Below are 21,944 nucleotides of genomic sequence, written 5' to 3' on the forward strand. Positions count from 1 at the left end.
ATGAAATCAAAACTGCAGCAGAGAAATATCAGGTCTCCTCCTCCACTTTTAGACCGAGCTGTACTGTTGAGCAGAACTGTGTAAATGTCAGAATTAGCTAGACAGAAATAAAAAAAAAACTTTTGGCAGATAAAATGCCCCCATATACGTATTGCATCTGTGTATTTAGCCATTTCCCTGGAGTTCAGTTTTAAAAGCCAACTCCACCCAGAAATATTTCCATTTCGGTGCATATTGTTGGGTTGAATTACTCACTGATTTATTATATGTTACAATAATTCCAGCTGAGGATGTTTGCATTCAAACAGGCTGTCATGTGCCTAAGTGATGTGTGTGCTCTTAATAATGTGGAATCTGTAAAATAACTATGACACTATTATTTGGCTTTATAACACATGATGCAGTTGGTCAAAGTTGTAGGTCATCTCATTATCAAAAAATATAAAAAAAACAGCATTTGATTAAATTTACTAGCAATAGAGCAAAACTGAAAAAAATCAGTTTTGGGTGGACTGACTCAGAAATTTCAAAACAGCTACGAGATTTATTCACAGCAAAAGTGCTAAAATAGCGTGCTGTAACATAATAAATACAAATACATTTCCATTACAGAAGCATTTTCTGAAATAAGGTGACAATAAAATAACGAAATATAACCGGTTTCATTTTATTTCAGCACCAAAGTGGCTTTGGAATTTCCAGACTGCAGTCATAAGAGCACTTAGGACATTATTTGCTTTTAAGCAATGACATTGATGATTTTATACAAACAAATAGCAAACACTAGTGCCATTTTCTGTACTTCAATGTGGCCTGGTTTATTTAAGTCAACATTGCTGCTTTTACAGTGTATGTAAAGACAAATTTTTATATATATATTTCTTTTTTTTAGCTTTGAATAAAATATGAAGAGTTAAAACCATTGTCAGGTTAAATTGCTTTCTGTGTCCCCACTCGGGAGTTTCATATTCTATTTGTCCTGGTGACCACTATCGCTGAATAAAAAGCGATGGAAAATGCAAATATTTAGTGATGGAGAATTCTCCAGTTGTTCCTATGACAATTCTCTAGGATCGGCATTCCATTCCCACTGAGACATAGGCAGCAAAAATCAGCCTAATACTGTATAAAAACAGAAAGTGATGCCACACCGCCACCGGAAGTGCCCATTCCGCCATCTTGGAAATTGGAAGTTTCACTAATGTTAGCCATACTGGTCTAGATAAATGATTTTTTATCAGTTTTTTCAGCTCTATTTGACTTTTCTTCTTCCTACATATCCTAATGCTACCTACTATGGGGAAGTAATCTGCCTGGAACATTAAATATTTTGAGTGAATCCTTCTAATCCTATGTCTTAGGGGGCAAATCCAGTAAGGTGTTTTCGGGGAAGGATCACATTGATGAGAGGGAGCAAGTGAGAGTGTTTTGCACTGATTCAAGCAATAATTAATGTGAGCACATTACACATAATCAAAGCAGAGCGCCACCTGCATGTTTGGAGCACCAGGAGGTTATAAATTGGAAATTAGTGTTTTTGGTAACTTATGAGTAACAGAAAGATTCACACTAGGGAAACGGAGTGTTATATGGCATGTTATCACATACACATGTGAGCATATTTTGAGAGAACATTTTCTATGTGATTTGGGGGTATTTAACTATATGATTTTTTTTTTTTTTTTTTTGGGTAAGTGTGTAAGGATGTATGAAATAAGCAACTAGAGATCACACGGAGACTTTGGAGAATAAAAGCTCTGTTGGACCCATTTATTTGTATATTGGTCAATGAAACTGGTAAGAGCCTGGAATAACAAACATACATGGACCGAGTGACAAATGTTCAGGGTGTACCCCCTCCTTTAAGGTACAAGCAGTCCTGAGTTCAAGTAAGCACAGCTTGGACCTTGAAGAAGGAGGTAAACCCTGAAAGCTTGTCCTGAACCTTTGGATGTTAGTGTAAAATACCATGGAGGATACTCAATTGTTTTTGTTGCAAGTGCACTGATATGGCTATAATCATGTCAATCACTTATCTAGCAGAGTTTTTGATATATCTTACCTGTTTATAGGAATAAGCAAAATTGAGAGTTTTCATTTCCTTGAAATGTTTGTGAAAAATCAGAATAATCCTGCAAGTTTTTGCCATTTTGGGAAAATGGCCTTCCATTAGTCTAAATATCCTAGACTTTTTTTTTTTTTACAAAAAAGGACCAAAAAAGCAAATGAAAAAAAAACGAGCATTAAAACGCTGACTTGTAACTATCCTAAACACATCAAATAAAGGTATTTTTTTCTTAGTAGCTTTAGCAACTACATCCAGGGCAAATTAATGCCTAAAACAAAAAGCACCATACATTTTGCTGTTCAAATGGGCATTGCACTTCATTTTCTTTTAGACTCCGAAGCAAGCAGAGGGCAATAAAAAGAAATTAAGGGGGGGGGGGGAATCCAGGAGAAGGGCCTAGTCATTTGATTTGTCAAGTGACTAATAGACATGTGCACTGCTGAAAAATGTGTTAGTTTTCATTTTCATTCTGGGGTTTTTTTTTTCAGTTTTTTGGGTCATTTGTTATGATCGCAATTCGTAAATTTGAAAGTACGAAAATCTGAAAAAAATAAGAAAGAAAATCGGAAAATTTGAAAGAATAACTAACTAATAATAACTAACTAATAAATTATAGGTTTTGAAACTTCCTTTCAAATTTGGCTGTTATTGAACATAAAGAATACAAATTTCTCAGAAGTTACGAATAATCCGAAATAACGAATGCTTCATGTAAACAAATGAAATGGAACAAATTAATAATAAATAAAAATAATAATAAAAAACATCTTATTATATGTATTATTGTTATTTCTTATTGTTAATTTGTTATGTTCCGTTCGTTTAGATACAGCATTCATTATTTCGGATAATTTGTAACTTCAAATAAATATGTATACGTTACGTTCACTAATAGCCAAATTTGAAAGGAAATTCCAATATATATAATTTAATAGTTAGTAATAGTTAAGTTATTATTAGTTAGTTATTATTTCAGACTTTTGAATTTTTGGGTTTTCGGATTTTCCCATTTCAAAATTTCTGAATTTCTAAATTTTCGAATTTACAAATTTTTTGATTTTGGAATATTCAAATTTACGAATATGTAGAAAAGATTGTTAAACGGGTTTTGGTTAATTCGGATATTTCCAAATGAACAAATTTGTCAAAATTTGTTAAAATACGAATTCAGAACAAAACGACTGTCTAGTAACTAGCTCCTCCTACAATCACAGTCTGTGCTAAGCCGAGAGATCTCCCTCCCCCTTAGGCCGCGTACACACGCGCGGACTGTTCGCCCAACCTTGTTCGGCAAACAGTTTGTCAAACAGTCCGCTCAAAATTTGCATGAGCGGACTTGCCCACACACGAGCGGACTGTTTGACGAACAAGGTTGGGCAAACAGTTCGCTCAACTTTTGAAATGAACGGACTCGCCCACGTAAGGAGGAGGCAAATCCGCCCATTTCGAGCGCGTGTACAGGTAGGCGGGGCCCGCGAAGGAGACGTCGCGGGCTCCGCCGCCTGGAATGGGCTTAAAGGGGAACCCCAACGCCGAAAAAAATCGGCGTGGGGGTTCCCCCCAAGTCCACACCAGACCCTTGTCCGAGCACGCTACCCGGCCGGCCAGGAAAGGGGGGCGAGCGAGCGCGCCCCCCCTCCTGAGCCGTACCAGGCCGCGTGCCCTCAACATGGGGGGGTGCCTTGGGGAAGGGGGGGGCCGCGCGGCCCCCCCACCCCAAAGCACCTTGTCCCCATGTTGATGAGGACAAGGGCCTCTTCCCGACAACCCTGGCCGTTGGTTGTCGGGGTCTGCGGGCGGGGGGCTTATCGGAATCCGGGAGCCCCCTTTAAGAAGGGGGCCCCCGGATACCGGCCCCCCACCCTATGTGAATGAGTATGGGGTACAATGTACCCCTACCCATTCACCTGTGAAATAAAGTACAAATAAAAACACAACACAGGGGGAAAAAATATTTTATTGCACAGCCGGGGGTCTTCCGTCTTCGGGGGTCTTCTCGCCGGACTCCTCCGCTATGTGTGTGTAGCTCTTTTGCCAGCGGAGGAGTCCGGCTTTCTTCCTCCCCGCCGCCGGCCTCTTCTCCCGACTTCGGGGGTCTTGTCCCCCTCTTCGGTTCTTCTGCCGGGCCACCGCGCCTGGTCCGGTGGCCCGGTCTTCTGTCGCCGTCTTCCGTTCTTCTGTCGCCGCCTTCGGTTCTTCTGCCGGGCCACCGCGCCTTCTTGTAGCTCTTTTACAGGCGGTGGCCCGGTCTTCTGTCGCCGTCGCCGCCTTCCGTTCGTGTTCTTCTTCTTGTTCTTCTTGTTCTTCTCCAGGCGATGTTGACACGTCGCTCCCTCCGGCCGGAATGCCAGAGCCGCCCTGCGCTGTGACTTATATAGTGACAATGGGGCGGGGTCACATGGTATATGTCACATGGGTTGATGTCACATGGTGACCCCGCCCCCTTACGATGTCATAGTCCCCATGTGACATCAACCCATGTGACCAACCCATGTGACATATACCATGTGACCCCGCCCCATTGTCACTATATAAGTGACCGCACAGCGCGTCCCCGGCATTCCGGCCGGAGAGCTCGTCGAGTCAACATCTCCAGGAGAAGAACAAGAAGAACAAGAAGAAGAACACGAACGGAAGGCGGCGACGGCGACAGAAGACCGGGCCACCGCCTGTAAAAGAGCTACAAGAAGGCGCGGTGGCCCGGCAGAAGAACCGAAGGCGGCGACAGAAGAACGGAAGACGGCGACAGAAGACCGGGCCACCGGACCAGGCGCGGTGGCCCGGCAGAAGAACCGAAGAGGGGGACAAGACCCCCGAAGTCGGGAGAAGAGGCCGGCGGCGGGGAGGAAGAAAGCCGGACTCCTCCGCTGGCAAAAGAGCTACACACACATAGCGGAGGAGTCCGGCGAGAAGACCCCCGAAGACGGAAGACCCCCGGCTGTGCAATAAAATATTTTTTCCCCCTGTGTTGTGTTTTTATTTGTACTTTATTTTACAGGTGAATGGGTAGGGGTACATTGTACCCCATACTCATTCACATAGGGTGGGGGGCCGGTATCCGGGGGCCCCCTTCTTAAAGGGGGCTCCCGGATTCCGATAAGCCCCCCGCCCGCAGACCCCGACAACCAACGGCCAGGGTTGTCGGGAAGAGGCCCTTGTCCTCATCAACATGGGGACAAGGTGCTTTGGGGTGGGGGGGCCGCGCGGCCCCCCCCTTCCCCAAGGCACCCCCCCATGTTGAGGGCACGCGGCCTGGTACGGCTCAGGAGGGGGGGCGCGCTCGCTCGCCCCCCTTTCCTGGCCGGCCGGGTAGCGTGCTCGGACAAGGGTCTGGTGTGGACTTGGGGGGAACCCCCACGCCGATTTTTTTCGGCGTTGGGGTTCCCCTTTAAGCCCATTCCAGGCGGCGGAGCCCGCGACGTCTCCTTCGCGGGCCCCGCCTACCTGTACACGCGCTCGAAATGGGCGGACTTTCCGAGCGGGAACAGTCCGCTCATTTCGAAAGTACAGCGGACAAGCCCACACACGGGCGGACTGTTCGCTCAAACACAGTTTCAGCGGACAGTTTTTCGGAATTTCCGAAAGACTTTGTCCGTCCAACTGTCCGCTGAAACTGTCCGCTGAAAGCCCACACACGAGCGGACTGTCCGCCCAAACACTGTTCAGCGGACAAGGTTGGGCGAACAGTCCGCCCGTGTGTACGCGGCCTTAGGCTCCACAAGGTGATCTACATTTTATAAATGGGCTTTTTTGGTAAATTCTTTTTTTAATAAACTTTTTTGTTTTTACAGACTTTTTTAACAGACCTAATTAGTCTCCAATTTTTATGGACTGACTTTCCTGGGGGGTCTGGCCAGATTGCGAAGGTTTGCGGGGCTCCTGTGAGTTTGTTCTGTTGACCAATAGCAATCTGGGTAATTGGAAGGGAATAGATTTGTACAAATTACAAGAAAATCTCTTCATGCAGACACTTCTTTTAGTCAAAAGGAACCATCTCATATAATTTTTTCCCCCAGTTTGTTCATAGACTTTTATATTTGTCAACCTGTAGCACTTGAAAGTTAAAGCTACTTAACCATAGGATTTTTAGATTAGCATCCCAGAGTGAGGCTTTCCTCAGTGGGATACGAGACAATCTTGAATGACTGCAATAAACAATAATCCAGGAGACCCCAATTAAAGTTTATTTTAGTAGCAGGAATGTTCTGATTATCCAGCTGAGCTGAGGAGAGCACAGTCACATAGGCAGATGCCCTGTAATTCACAGATCATAGACAAACAAGGAAACAGAAGGGCAGAATGCACAACTTTGAAAATGTGAAAGCAAGTGCATATTAAACATTTTATTTTCCTCTAAAGCTTTGTAAAATGTCCAGCTAGTTTCTTATATTTCACAGGCTGTTTGTGGACAGGTTTACATGAGCATGAACTTCAACAAGATCTATTAGAGGAAAGTAGAAGGGAGTTTGAAATTCACAACTAAATAGATAATTATAATTTTTTTTATAATTGAGGGTATCCGGGATATTTGTACCTTTGTGCCTGTCCTCTCTAACACAGTTTTCATCTGAGATTTTTTGGGCATCCTTGATTTTAGTGGAAGATAATGTTAAAGTGTATTTAAACCTACCTTATATTTCTTTTTAAAACACTTCTGTCCATGAGCAGCTATGTTCATTTCTCCAATATATTTATAAAGGTGATTGTCACCCTAGGACAAGACTTCAAGAATTAATAGCCAAGGAAAATGGAAAGATAGCTCTGGACCTGTAGGGTTATCTTACTAGTAATGTTAAATTACAGTATTAATGCTGGTGTAAAAGATCTGGTTCCTGGGCAGGCAGCTTCTACACCACTGAGGATCTCCACATTTCCTTATCTTGTAGCTTAATGTAATGAGAATTAATTGGTGCACCACGCTACTGCTAAGAGGTCCAGATATAACTTTATTCCAATAAAATTAAGGGGTACAATCCAAAGAAGTAGCCAAACAAACCACTGATAAGGCATGTGCTTGTAATTCACACTGGAAAACCTTGGATGAAGCTTGGACCCCTCAAATGCTTTGGATACTTTTTTGGATTATACCTCTCACTTTTAATGGAATAAAGTTGTAGCTGGATCTCTTAGCAGTGGTATGGCACTTCCGTTTAAATTTATATTATACAGTATCTCACAAAAGTGAGTACACCCCTCACATTTTTGTAAATATTTTATTATATCTTTTCATATGACAACACTGAAAAAATTACACTTTGCTACAATGTAGTGAGTGTACAGCTTGTATAACAGTGTAAATTTGCTGTCCCCTCATAATAATCCAACACACAGCCATCAATGTCTAAACCGCTGGCAACAAGAGTGAGTACACCCCTAAGTGAAAATGTCCAAATTGGGGTCAAAGTGTCAATATTTTGTGTGGCCACCATTATTTTCCAGCACTGCCAGCATATCACGGAGCTGGTGGATGTTGAGACCTTGCACTCCTCCACCTTCCGTTTGAAGACGCACCGCAGATGCTCAATAGGGTTTAGGTCTGGAGACATGCTTGGCCATTCCATCACCTTTACCCTCTGCTTCTTTAGTAAGGCAGTGGTTGCCTTGGAGGTGTGTGTTGGGGTCATTATTATGTTGGAATAGTGCCCTGTGGCCCAGTCTCCAAAGGAAGGAGATCATTCTCTGCTTCAGTATGTCACAGTACATGTTGGCATTCATAGTTCCCTCAATGAACTGTAGCTCCCCAGTGCCGACAGCACTCATGCAGCCCCAGACCAGGACACTCCCACCACCATGCTTGACTGTAGGCAAGACACACTTGTCTTTGTACTCCGCACCTAGTTGCCGCCACACACGCTTGGCACCATCTGAACCAAATAAGTTTATCTTGGTCTCCAGTAATCCATATCCTTAGTCTGCCTGTCTTCAGCAAACTTTTTGTGGGCTTTCTTGCGCATCATATTTAGAAGAGGCTTCCTTCTGGGAAGACAGCCATGCAGACCAATTTGATGCAACATGCGGCATACAGACTGAGCACTGACAGGCTTACTCCCCACCCCTTCAATCTCTGCAGCAACGCTGGCAGCACTCATACGTCTATTTCCCAAAGACAACCTCTGGATATGACGCTGAGCACGTGCACTCAACTTCTTTGGTCAACCATGGCGAGGCCTGCTCTGAGTGGAACCTGTCCTTTAAACTGCTGTATGACATGCTGCAGCTCAGTTTCAGGGTCTTGGCAATCTTCTTATAGCCTTATCCCATGTACACACGTAGCCAACAATCCAGCGGACTCAGTCTGACAGACTTCCCGCTGGACTGTCCGCCGGACTTTGCGAACGAACTACTTGCCCACACATGGCACTTTTTCAGCGGACTAATACAGCGTACTAAGTCCACCAGACTATCCGCCATACTTTTGAAATGAACGGACTCGCCCACACACGCGGAGGAAAGTCCACTCATTTTGAGTGCGTCTCCAGGTAGCTGGGGCCAGCGAAGGAGGCGTCGCTGGCCCCATCACCTGGTATGGACTTAAAGGGGAACCCCTACACCGAAAAATCGGCGTGGGGGTCCCCCCCCAGGTCCCCATCAGACCCTTGTCCGAGCACGCTACCCGGCCGGCCAGGAAAGGGGGTGGGGACGAGCGAGCACCCCCTCCTGAGCAGTACCAGGCCACGTGCCCTCAACATGGGGGGTGCCTTGGGGAAGGGGGGGCCGTGCGGCCCCCCCACCCCAAAGCACCTTGTCCCCATGTTGATGAGCACAAGGGCCTCTTCCCGACAACCCTGGCCGTTGGTTGTCGGGGTCTGCGGGCGGGGGGCTTATCGGAATCTGTGAGCCCCTTTAATAAGGGGGCCCCCGGATACCGGCCCCCCCACCCTATGTGAATGAGTATGGGGTACAATGTACCCCTACCCATTCACCTGTAAAAAAAAGTAAAAAAAAAACACAACACACAACGGTTAAAATAGTTTATTGCACAGCTCCGGGGGTCTTCCATCTTCGGGGGTCTTCTCGCTGGACTCCTTCACTATCTTCTGCTAGCTCTTTTACTAGCGGAGGAGCCTGGCTTTCTTCTTCGCCGCCGCCCTCTTCTTCTGACTTTGGGGGTCTTGTCCCCCCTTCGGGGGTCCTGTCCCCCTCTTCGGTTCTTCTTGCCGGGCCACCGCGCCTTCTTCTAGCTCTTTTACAGGCGGTGGCCCGGTCTTCTGTCGCCGCTGTTGCCGTCTTCTGTTCTTCTGTTCTCTTCTTCTCTTCCCCCTTCCCCAAGGCACCCCCCATGTTGAGGGCATGTGGCCTGGCACGGCTCAGGAGGGGGGGGCGTTCGCTCGTCCCCACCCCCTTTCCTGGCCGGCGTGCTCGGACAAGGGTCTGATGTGGACCTAGGGGGGACCCCCACGCCGATTTTTCGGTGTAGGGGTTCCCCTTTAAGTCCATACCAGGTGACGGGGGCCAGCGATGTCTCCTTCGCTGGCCCTGGCTACCTGAAGACGCGCTCAAAATGAGCAGACTTTTCTCCGCGCGGGAAAAGTCCGCTCATTTCAAAAGTACAGCAGACTAGCACACACACGGCCGTACTGTCCACTGAAAAGCGAGTCCGGCGGACAGATTGGAGTGCAAAAATACTTTCTTAGTCCGCCAGATTTTTGGGTAAAAAAAGTCCCCCGGAGGCTACACACGGGTGGATTGTCCGGCGGACTTGAGTTTGCCGGACTTTTCCACCGGATTGTTTGATTGTGTGTACGCGGCATCAGCCATCTTTATGTAGAGCAACAATTCTTTTTTTCAGATCCTCAGAGAGAGTGAGAGTGATAACACCATATTTAACACACCTGGGGAGGGAAGATGGCTAATTGGTCCCAATTTGGACATTTTCACTTAGGGTTGTACTCACTTTTGTTGTTAGCAGTTTAGACATTTTTGTTGAGTTATTGAGTTATTTTGAGGGGACAGCAAATGTACACTGTAATACAAACGGTGCACTCACTTCTTTACATTGTAGCAAAGGGTAATATCTTCAGTGTTGTCACATGAAAAGATATAATAAAATATTTACAAAAATATGAGGGGTGTACTCACTTGTGAGATACTGTAAGCCCTTGTACACATGGAGATTCCATCGGAATGTGTCCGGTCGGAGCCGTTTGTCGGATATTCCGACTGTGTGTGGTATGCATCGGACTGTTTCCGTCGGAATATCCGTCGGACCAAATTTTCCAACTTGCTGGAAATATTTTCCGACAAACTGCTCCGATCGGACATACTCCGATCATATGTAGAGAATTCCGATCAGACAAAGTGCCACGCATGCTCAGATCAAATTCCTACATCAAAGCTTTTCGGCTACTAGCCTGAACGTAGTCCCATCGTAACGAAATTATGTCATCACGTTTTGAAAGATCGGATTTTCTGACAACTTTGTCTGACCGTGTGTATGCAACCGTTTCGGACAAGATCCGTCGGACAAAATCCGACGGACAAAATCCGACGGATTTGGTTGTCGGAATCTCCGACCGTGTGTACAAGGGCTAAGACTTAAAGAGTGCCTAAGTTGCAATATATTACATTATTGTTCTTGGATTTTAAGTAGATTCTGCTTTAATGTTCTATTGAAAGCATTATCATTGTTATAGCATAGGTCTGTTGTGAATATTTTTTTTTCTTGCTTACTGTAAATTAAAGTGGTTTTAAAGTCTTGTTTTATTTTTATTTTATTTTTTTAAATAACAAATATGTCATACTTACATGCTCTGTGCAGTGGTTCTTCACAATGGGCTCACTGGTGGGAGTGAGGGAAAGTCCTATATGTGCTATGAGTTTGCTGGAATCATAGCTTGCACAAAACAATGGACTCCTTTATGTAATAGCACTAACTAGCCCAGCACCATCATATGAAGTAAATCACATGTTTCTCCATATCCAAAAATACCAGGTATTTGCTGTTGACTCCCAGCTCTGAAATTTCCCCTGGCGATCTGGGCATTAACACACCTGTTTTAGAGCAGTCAGAGATTTGAACACCTTTTAGGTTTATTTGCTGCCTGTGTCCCCATTAGGGAGATGCTCTCTCTCTCTCTCTCTCTCTCTCTCTTGGTTCTGTTTATCATTATCATTGAAAGTAAAAGTAAAACATTTTGGGTTGTCCCTCACAAACGTTTCAAACTAGTCGCCCAGACTATGAACCCTACCTGTCTAGAGCCCCCTGCAAACGAAACGCAAGATTTCTGCAACGAGTTATAGGATTTTTTAATCAACAAAATCGACAACATTCGGAAAACAATTCAACAGGAAAAAACAACCAACCTTATTCAATGAAAGCAAAAAGAAATCGACTGGAACATCACTCAATCACCAAATTTTTCGCTGATCCTGATCACCACTGACACTACCAAAAACATCATCAGAAGCCTCCGAGACAGCACTTTACCCAATGACATCATTCCCACAAAACTCCTGAAAGAATGTTTCGAGATCTTGGCTCCCACTATAACACATCTCGTAATTCAGTCGTTCAAAGAAGGGGTTGTTCCGACTGCCCTCAAGCAAGGCATAATCAAACCCCTTCCAAAGAAACCCAACCTCGACCCCAAAGACCCTTACTACCGCAGACCGGTAACAAGCCTGAACACCATCTCCAAAATTATGGAGAAAGCAGTAGTACAACAGCTACAACTCCATCTGGACTCACACAAACTCTTGGACCACTTCAATCAGGCTTCCACCCAGGCCATGGCACAGAAATGGCACTTCTCAAAATATGGGACGATGCCCTGGAAGCAGCAGATGATGGAGAATCATGTCTCCTGGTACTTCTGGACCTCAGTGCAGCATTCGACACAGTGGACCACAATACTCTGCTCATTCACCTCAAAGAAGTAGTAGGAGTCACAGATTCCGATCTACCATGCTTTGCATCCTTCTTGGATAATCAAACACAGATAGGGAAACTAGGAGCCTTCACCTCTCTGTGTTTGTATGGAGTCCCTCAAGGATCACCCCTGTCTACCATGCTCTTCAACATCTACATCCATCCTCTCCTCAAAATCATCAGGAAAACGGACCTACGCTTCCACTCATACGCAGATGACACTCAACTCTACTATCGCATCACTGGACAAAATTACCAATACCAGGAACTAGAAAAATGCCTCACATTGATAGATGACTGGATGACCACGAGCTCCCTCAAACTCAATGGATCCAAAACAAAGCTTCTTCTCCTCAATGCAAACAGAAATACAAAAACAAAGACCCCCTTGGACACCACCCACCATCCTTCGACAGACCATCTCCCCAAGCACCAAAGCCAAAAGTCTCGGAGTCATCTTTGACTCAGAAGTGTTGATGGATACACAAATAGGATCTCACTATCTCCGCTGCCTGCTACGTAGACTTATCCCCTTCATTCCAGAAAAAGAGAAAGCAGTAGTAGTTGGAACAATCATCAATTCCTGACTTGACTGCGCAAACTCCCTCTACATAGGACAACCCAAATACCAGATTGGATGCCTACAAGTCATCCAAAACATAGTAGCAAAACTAGTCACAGGAAAAAAAACTGTGAATCCATCTCCCCATCCCTTAGGACCCTACACTGGCTAAACGTAAAGGATCGGATCACTTTCAAGACACTCTTCCTCATCCACAAATGCACACAAGGAAATGCTCCTCAATACCTATGCAACAAAATAAAACACTACACACCAAATCGCAACCTCTGATCAACTAACCAAAACCTCCTCCTCATCCCCAAATCATGCTACAAAGCAAAGGGAGAATGAAGATTTGCAGTCTAAGGACCATGGCTATGGAATGCTCTAACCACTAACATCAGCATGGAAGAAAACCATCGGGAATTCAGAAAAAAACTCAAGACCCACCTCTTCTAAGGAACAGGAAGCACAGGACGGATCAAGCGCCTTGAGACTATTCAGTTCACAGTTGTAGCGCTATATAAATCTTTCATTCATTCGTTCATTCAGAAAAGTAATAGAGGAGAAATCTTCAAATAGGGACACTGAGGGGCCCCAAGGGATTTCCTAAAGTTGCAGGGGTTTACTCTCACTTCCTGATTTGATTATGGGACAGGAAGTGAAAGCAAATCTCCTCAATGGGACACAGATGGCAATAAAAAAATCTGATAAAAAAAGAGATATAACCCTCTCTTTCTCTATCTAAAATGAAAAGAAAACAAGTTCTATTTTAATACAACTTTAAGATTTGGGTTTAGGGGTATCTTCATGTAAAGTATTAAAAGTATCCTGTAGTGGTTGTAGCCCTCAGGCGTGAAATATGATAAAAATGTATTCTCCATACTGTTTACTTACTCTCTCCAATTCACTGAGTGTATTTTCTCTCTGCTGCCTGGTACCTATGTTATTTGCATGAGTAACTTCTGGCAGCTTTTTCAGACACCAGGAGATACAGTGATGGGGAATGAGCTGTAGCACTCAGCCTGTGACTGTTATCCACAGCTGTGCTTGTTCTCTGTACTCTGTGTGTGAAGAGGGTGTGTCTCTTCCCTCCAATCAGGGCTCAGAGATATCAACTGTGTGACTTCAGATCCCCACACCTGCTCATAGAGCAAAGGAGAAATTCTATATTCTGGATGTTTTCAGAATTATTTACAGAATAAATGGCTGCAGATACACAGCTAAATTTTCATCTCTCTGTATCACCTAAAGCTAGTATCACTGGGTATATGTGAGGGTTTGCAATCGCTTTAAGGTTACAGGTTAGGTTTAGGGGTTCTAAGAAGAAAAACAGTGCCCTTAGTTTGAGAGATTGCACCAGGTCTATCCCAGGCCTGCTAATTGGCTTTATCTTCAAATATCTTGGGATTACCAAATTATTGATCACCCAACTTCCTGAGAGATAACTGACATCTCAAGCTCTCTTGCCTTGCTTATAAAAAAAATTAAGGCAGTCACCGGTGAGGAACTGGCTCCAAATCTTACTGTTGTGCAGAAACTTCACTGACTCTGGTCCCCTGTCCATTTCCTAGCAACAACCCTGTATAAAAGCACTGAGTCATCAGTAGTATCTTGAAAACTGGTAGATGTGTATTGGCTTAGAAGTACAATAACCTTTCAGCATCATGGTACAGTTATACACGAATTGTTTTCTTTACAGGGCGTGATTTTTTAAGGTCTTTTCTTTTAACCCCTTCACACTAGTGGTACGCATATATGCAGCCTCTCGGCAGGTGAGCCTTAATGCCGAGAGGCTGCATATATGTGTACCAAAGTGTAAACAGAGGTGTGCTGAGAGCGTGCATTCTGCGCACTCCCGACACAGTTATTGGTGACTAACAGAAAGCTCCCGATCTCTACTTGTGATCAGGAGCTTTCCAATCATGTGACTGCTGTGACAGCCAATCATGGCAGTCACATGATCAGAAACCCCACCCAGCCTCCCATCAGAAACCTCTTAAAGGGCCAGGAGGTGCCGATGTTAAGGGGTTAAAGTGATTCTAATGCCCATTCCCTACATTAAGGTAAACAGTATGCCCCTTCACTCCACCCACCCCATACTTACCTGAGATCTCACTCAATCCAGCGCTGTGGCTCCCACTGCTGTTAATCAAATCCTTTGACATGGGAGCCGGATATGAGGCCCAAGCCGCACTGTCTGTGTCTATAGATGCAGGCAGCATGGCTCAGAAGTGAGTCTGCAGATAGTACCCAATAGGGGTAACACCAAAGCAAGGAGGAGATAGGAGCTCTGGCAGGGGACACAAAAGAAGAAAGTTTGAGTCTACTTCTTGCAAAACCATTCCACAGAGTAGGTATGATGTGTTTGTTAATTTTAAAAGAAAAAATACTTTACAATCACAAAAAATACTTTACAATACTTTGAAATATGTAACAAGAGAGATACTTAGGCAGGCTATAAACAGTGCAATTTTTTTTTCCCTGCAACCACACAATTGCCCAATCAACACAGACAGTGCTAACAGGGGAATCCCTTCTGCCAAGCTATAACAGCTGCTAGCTATAATCATAAGAGAATTCGGCAGGCTGGTACATGCAGCCTGCCCATTAACGGTTCGAATCTTGCCTGGTTTCTGCTCATCCAGCTGAGATTTGAACCATATATGACCAGCATTAGATATACTGATGGCTTGATTCACATCTCTGTGATTGGGGAATGTGCACAAAGTCATGTGCATTGCTGACCCATATAGCAACAATCTGCAGTTTAATGGCATCCCCATGCATTGTCAACTGGAACGTATTTTCTTAGCTCAATAAACTGCATGGTGCCACAACATCATGCTGTTTGGTGTTTCCCCTTAATTCTGCAGGTAGGGCAGCTCATTCAAATGAATGGGATTCCCTACATGTAGGATGTAGCCACACAAGTGTGAATTGAGTTTTATGCCTCATACACACGTTCGGACTTTCCGACGACTTTCCGACAGCTTTCCGACAACAAAACCGTTGAATTTTGTCTTGCATCCACACAGTCACACAAATGTTGGCCAACAATTATGAACATAGTGACTTACTAGATGTACTATGTGGTTTTTCAGCTCTTTAGCGCCACCCTTTGGGATCCTTCTGCTAATTTCATGTTAGTAGAAGTTTGTTGAGTGTTGATTCGCGCTTTTCTTTTCACGTTTTTCATTTAGCACTAGGTTAAGTTCTATTGGTAGAATAATACTTGGCTATGTGTTTTACTTCAAATGACAGTTTGGGAGTAGGCAGTTACATTTTAAAAAATACAAAGTAAAATTGACAAGAGACACCAACATAATTGTATCTTTGATCTTAAAAACTACGGAATAATGGTGTTATGGTAACTTGCACAAAAAAAAAACTAATAATATTATTCTTGATATCACTAGAAAAAAAAAGCCTTTGAAAATTTGTTTTAATAACTCCATCAGTATCATCAGCAAAACAGTTTCATTATTATCCCATTAAAGAAGAAAAGAATTGTGCGCTGCATTTGGAGATTTCATAATTTGCCACGTCACGAATGTTAATCCTCCATTACGAACACTAGTTTACAAGACCAACCGCTTCTGCTTCCAAGCATATGTGTTTGTACTTTGGACTTTTGTCCGACGGACTTGTGTACACACGATCGGAAAATCCGACAACACACATTTGTTGGTGAAAATTTTGAAGACATGTTAGCCAACATTTGTTGGCAGAAAGTCCGACAACAATTGTCTGATGGAGCATACACACGATCGGATTTTCCACCAACAGCCTGACATTCAACATTTCCCGTCGGAAAATCCGATCGTGTGTACGGTGCTTTAGAGATACTCAGATTTAGTATTTTAAACTGGGAAAGAAACTTGAAAGTACAGTAGAAATAGCAAAGAACATATTTTCACACATTTTCTGAATAAAAAAGTATCTGATCTCACTTTGTCATTGGAAGGTCGTGACAGTTTAACCATGTTTTTTTCTTAAAAAATGTTGTCTGCATTTGTTTTTTGCTTTTTCACTTTCTATGCATTGTACAAATAAATTCTTGCTAGGCTGAAGGCTTTCTGTTAAACCACTGAAAACATCAGATGTCTTCTGGTCAGGGTACCTTAGTGTGAAAGAACAATGATCGGAGTGAAGAATCATTTATAGATAGCAGGCACTTATGCTGTGATTTGGGGCACAATTGATGTACACGATGTTCACAATCTTGTATGGCCAGTTCAAATTTCAATAGTGCCTATTCTTCATTAATTGAACCTTCATAACTAATGGGAAAAAATCCTTGACATTACCTTTTCATATACATTGTATGCAATATTCTTTATGTCTAAAGAATGGTTATAGTTATATTACATGTAGAATTCACAGTAAAAAAGTGTTTAGAAAAATATAGCAAAAAAAAAAAAAAAGCATTTACATTTGTAACCCCACCGCAAGGACTTGTAACCCTACATGGAGTAGTTTTGATTTTTAATAATAAAAATAAAATTGCTCTCATAAATCATTATTTCATTACAAAAAGGAACAGGTCTTCTTTTAGTACAGAACTCTGTGAAAAAATGTGGTAAGCCATTCAATCAAATATCATCTTCCAGATGTCCATGAACATTCACAATGTGAAAGAGAACCAGTCATATTTGGAATTTAGCAAAAATTCAAACTTATTATTTGTTGCTTTATTGTGTCTGATGTGTTATGAGAACAAACCTATACATATGTTCTTGACATTGAATGATGATGTGAGCTGGAAATGTTTATTTCATTTTGAATAATAAAATAATAAACAAGGCTGCTAAGGAACATGAAGACCCTGTAGGTCCTGTTGCATGATTCAATTTTGAAGCTAAAGGCCAATTTTAATGGGGCTATGTGCTGATGTACTGTATAAGAGAAAAAGTAAACGATCCTGTACAATTTTGTAGGCTGAAGCCATTCGTATATTTGTATTTCAAGTTTCTATTTAGTAGTTTGGCTGAACAAAATGGTAATATGTTACAGTAAATGTACATTCATTTTCTTTTTGATGCTTTTTATTTTTTTGTATGTTATAGAGATGAGACGGAGGAGAAGTGTTTTGTAGTCTGCAACCCTTTAAATAACATGTCTGAGGGATTCCTTAGAGCCCGCTCACATTTTCCTGGACAGCCTCTGCACACTAAACCACAACGATTTAGTGTGTGGCAGCTGTCCATTCTGGCAGTAATGATGACAGCAGTAAAGGACGGTGTAGTGCATGTTTCAACACATTGCACGGCTCCTTTTTTTTTTACTAACTTTATTTGAAGTGCACAAAATGACACTTCATTCTTGTCACTGTACAGCAGTGCGGTGTATTGTGCTGCTGTACAGGGACACGCAATCCTGTCCTGTGCACTGAGATGCAGCATGTCTGTATTTTGTCACAGCTCACTGCTATGCACCTCTGGGGCACATTGCAATGTAACCAGGACACATAGAAACATTTGTTTTCTGTGTGTGCTAACAGTGACCTGCATTACTCGAGTGCAGTAAAACATAGGTGAGCTGCATGTGAAGTTAAGTAACAGTATTTTTTTTTTGCCACATCAGTGAATGCGTTCGGGAGACCCAAATCAGCTCTACCATTCATTGTAGCCGTGACTCTTTTCAACATCATTGTAGCATTTATCTCTCATATCTATGTTTTTAGTTTTGTTTTTGTTTTTATGTTCAGTCGTGTCCGTTGGGCTCCATTTATCTACTTCCCTTTAGGGTCCTTTCACACGGGGCGGATCAGTTCTGATCCGCCCCGTGGATGTCCGTTTGCTCAGCGGGGATCACTCCGCCGATCCCCGCTGAGCAGGGAGATGACAGCTCCGTCTCTGCACACTGCGCAGGGACGGACCTGTCACAGCGCCGCTCTCCCCTATGGGAGATCGGATGACGACGGACCGCAGTGCCCGTCGTCATCCGATCCGATCCACAGACGGATGGAAAAATAGCTTTTTCCTCCGTCACACTTTTTCGGATCGGAGCGGGTCGGATGTCAGCGGACATGTCACCGCTGACATCCGACGCTCCATAGAGCTCTATGGAGCACCCGTTCAGGTCCGCCTGAAAAACTGACAGGCGGGCCTGAACGGGTCGTCAGTGTGAAAGGGGCCTAAATATACCTTTGCAAAAATCTTTTAAAAAAAAGAAAGAAAGAAAAAACAGTAACAGTATTATGTAAAAGTGCAGTAAAAAAATAAAGAAAGAAAGAAGAACAGTAGAAAAAATGGGAAAATGGTGTAGGGTTGTTTACCCTTGGTATGCTAATCAGACAATTATCCAGACATGCTGGTGGAAAGGGGGGGCAGTGAATGTGTGGACCCCTTCCTCCTGAACTATACCAACTGCTTGCCTTCGAAATTGGGGGGGGGTGAAAGACACCCTATTTCCAAAGTTTAGGGTGAACGCGTGCAATTTTAATATGATATGCAATAGGCCTAGTATGTTTTCAAAGTGTTCCCAACAGGTGCAAACTAATATGTGAGAAATAATGAAAGCTAATGAAAGTAATATTACTTGCAAAATATAATTTTTGGAAGTGCATGTGATGAGAAATGTTGCAATTATTTCATTTTTAATGAATGCATTGGTATCAACATCAGGTGTTTGTTGGGTTGTATTTGCTACTTTTTATTTAAGTTGGCAGTGATTTTATCTTAAAGCGGTCCTCCATCCTGAAGTGGAAGTTCCGCTCATCTGATCCCTCACCCCCTCCGGTGCCACAATCGGCACCTTTCAGGGGGGAGGGGGGTGCAGTTACCTGGATAATCCAGGTATCTGCACCCACTTCCGGGACAAGACCCCCACAGACCGCTGCAGATGCCCCGCCCCCATTGTGTTCTGAGAAACACACAGTTCCCAGGACACAGCGTGGACCAGCAGAGAAGCGCAGCGCAACTCGCGCATGCGCAGTAGGGAATCGGGCAGTGAAGCCGCAATGCTTCACTTCCCGATTCCCTGACAGAGGATGGCGGCGGGGGCAGCAGAGACGAGCGATCGCTCGTCATCTACTGCCGACATCGCTGGACCCTGGGACAGGTAAGTGTGAATTTATTAAAAGTCAGCAGCTGCAATATTTGTAGCTGCTGGCTTTTAATATTTTTTTTAAAGGTGCAGAACCACTTTAATATACAAATAAATATTTAGGGAAATTCATAGCAAAACCGTATCTAAGGCTTCATGTACATGGGACGTTTTTTGTCATGGCTGGCTTAGCCCTTCCTTCTCTGGGCTGGCTGCTCAGCTGTCGGCTAATTGCCAGATCTCATCTCTCTTCACAGTTACCCAGCTGTTCCTGATCCTGCTGGTCTGACCTGCCTACTTAAAGCTGTCCAGCTCACTTCATCTCTGCCTTCGCCTTGGTCACATCAGAAGAAACCATCTCCTGTGTTCCTGTTTAAAGACTGGCTTGCTGACATCCCTTCTGGCTCCTAATCTTGCTTGCTGTTCCTCCACTTGGATCCCTGACTTCTGGCCTGGCTGATTACCCGATCTGGTTACTGAACTCTGGCCTGGCTGACTACTCGATCCGGTTACTTTACTCTGGCTATGCTTTGACTACGCTTACTCTATTTATCTTTTTATTTTTTATTAATAAACAAGTGTGATTTAATTGTACTTCTGTCTCGGTCTGGTTCATGGTTTCTGACAGTTTTTACAACCTCTCCTGAATGATTTAACTTGACAGATAGTAACCAACATTTAAAACGTCAGTTTTGCCATGTTTACATGCTGCGTTTAGTGGCATTTTGCCATATTTGCATTTAGAAGCATTTAAAAAAAAAAATCTTTAAAATAGCCAAAAATGAAAAATGCCTGTAAACGAAACATGGCTAAATGTGAATAACCGCATTTACACAGGTTTACAAGCTGTTACCTGCATTTGGAGTTTTTAAATGCCTCTGAACATCTGTCCTGAACGCATTTTTTTGCTTTACAAAAAATGCTTCTAAACTCAACTGCCTAGAAACTACTATAAATCTGAAACAAATGCCTTACTGCTCCTAAACGTCTGTTTACCAGCAGCAGTGTACGTGTGGCCTAAGAATTTAGAATTTGGAAATAAGAAAAAACAACATAAACAAAACAGGTAGACTTAGGGGCCCTTTGCATACAACTTCAAGATGGGAATCTTCTTCAAATCCTCTAACTTGTGCATCCAAAACTTTACCAAATTCCTTAACGTTCAAAACTTTTTGGTCATTTTTAAACAGAGTGGGTAATGATTGGAACCCCTTTTGGGTTCTTACTGCTATCTGGGGCTCTGTTAGCCCTTGTACACACGGTCGGAGATTCCGACGGAATGTGTCCTATCGGACCGTTTTGTCAGATATTCCGACTGTGTGTGGTCTGCATCAGACTGTTTCTGTCGGAATATCCGAAGGACAAAGTTTTCCAACTTGCCGGTAAAATTTTCTGACAAAATGCTCCTATCGGACATACTCCGATCATGTGTAGCCTACTCCGACGGACAAAGTGCCACGCATGCTCAGATCAAATTTCTAGACCAAAGCTATTGGCTACTAGCCTGAACGTAGTCCCGTCTAACGAAATAACGTCATCACGTTATGTACAATCTGATTTTCCGACAACTTAGTCCGACTGTGTGTATACAACATCACTTCCGGACCTCTTCCAGAATAAATCCGTCGGAATTACTCCGACGGATTTGGTAGTCGGAATCTCCGACCGTGTGTACAAGGGCTTAGAGATCCTTCTTTTTACTTACTGTTACAATGACAAATATTCACAAAACAGAAAAGAAAAACACAGACAGCAATAAAAAAATAAAAAAATAAACATTGGGGGTTTTAGTCTTCCCCTACTCTAATGAAAAAAAAAGTTTTTTGCTTTTTTTTATCTGTTTTGCATTAGGAGATTTTCACTAACTTACTGTTCGGGGAAAACCCTGTCATCAAGACAATATGATTGGAGAGCTCTCTTAAAAGAAGCCCCAGATAGCACTAAAAGCTAAACAAGGTTTTTAATTCTTCCCCACTTAAAAACTAGAAAAGAATTTGACTAGATATACAAAGTATATGGAATGCTACTTGATAGGCAAATTAATAGATTAATAGAGTACCTTCATGTTAAAACTGAATAGAAAAATCGGAAATTGTGGAGGCAATATGGACTTTCACGGTACAGTATAGACTTACACAATAGAGTTACTAAAATATTAATTTATATACAAAGATATATTGAATGTTAAAAACATAAGCAGATATATACTAGACTAGATATACACTTTACAGTCCAGGTTTGGGAGATACTTGTATTGGATGTTAAAGAAGCACTACAGTGTTCAGGTAGCATCACCCAAACTACTTTTTAGTAGTTAGTTTCAGTTAAAAAAAAAAAAAGTGTTTTTTTCCTGGTAATTTAAGCATCAAAATAAGTGGTACTAGGTTCATTAAACA

At 43.1% G+C, this 21,944-nt stretch overlaps 1 long non-coding RNA gene across 4 annotated transcripts in view; it reads left to right on the top strand.

The window, feature by feature from the left end:
- LOC143940936 (uncharacterized) overlaps window positions 1-20,142 on the top strand; it is a 277,425-nt gene extending 257,283 nt beyond the window's left edge. For all 4 annotated transcript variants that reach the window (XR_013263956.1, XR_013263959.1, XR_013263958.1 and 1 more), the window contains one exon: window positions 19,806-20,142. This is a non-coding gene — a long non-coding RNA (uncharacterized LOC143940936). The remainder of the gene's footprint in view (window positions 1-19,805) is intronic.
- Window positions 20,143-21,944: the final 1,802 nt, after the last annotated feature.

The sequence above is a fragment of the Lithobates pipiens genome, unplaced genomic scaffold (genome assembly GCF_037356315.1).
Source record: "Lithobates pipiens isolate NorthernLeopardFrog02 unplaced genomic scaffold, aLitPip1_a1.2 Scaffold_3, whole genome shotgun sequence".
In the NCBI taxonomy this organism is placed as follows: domain Eukaryota; kingdom Metazoa; phylum Chordata; class Amphibia; order Anura; family Ranidae; genus Lithobates; species Lithobates pipiens.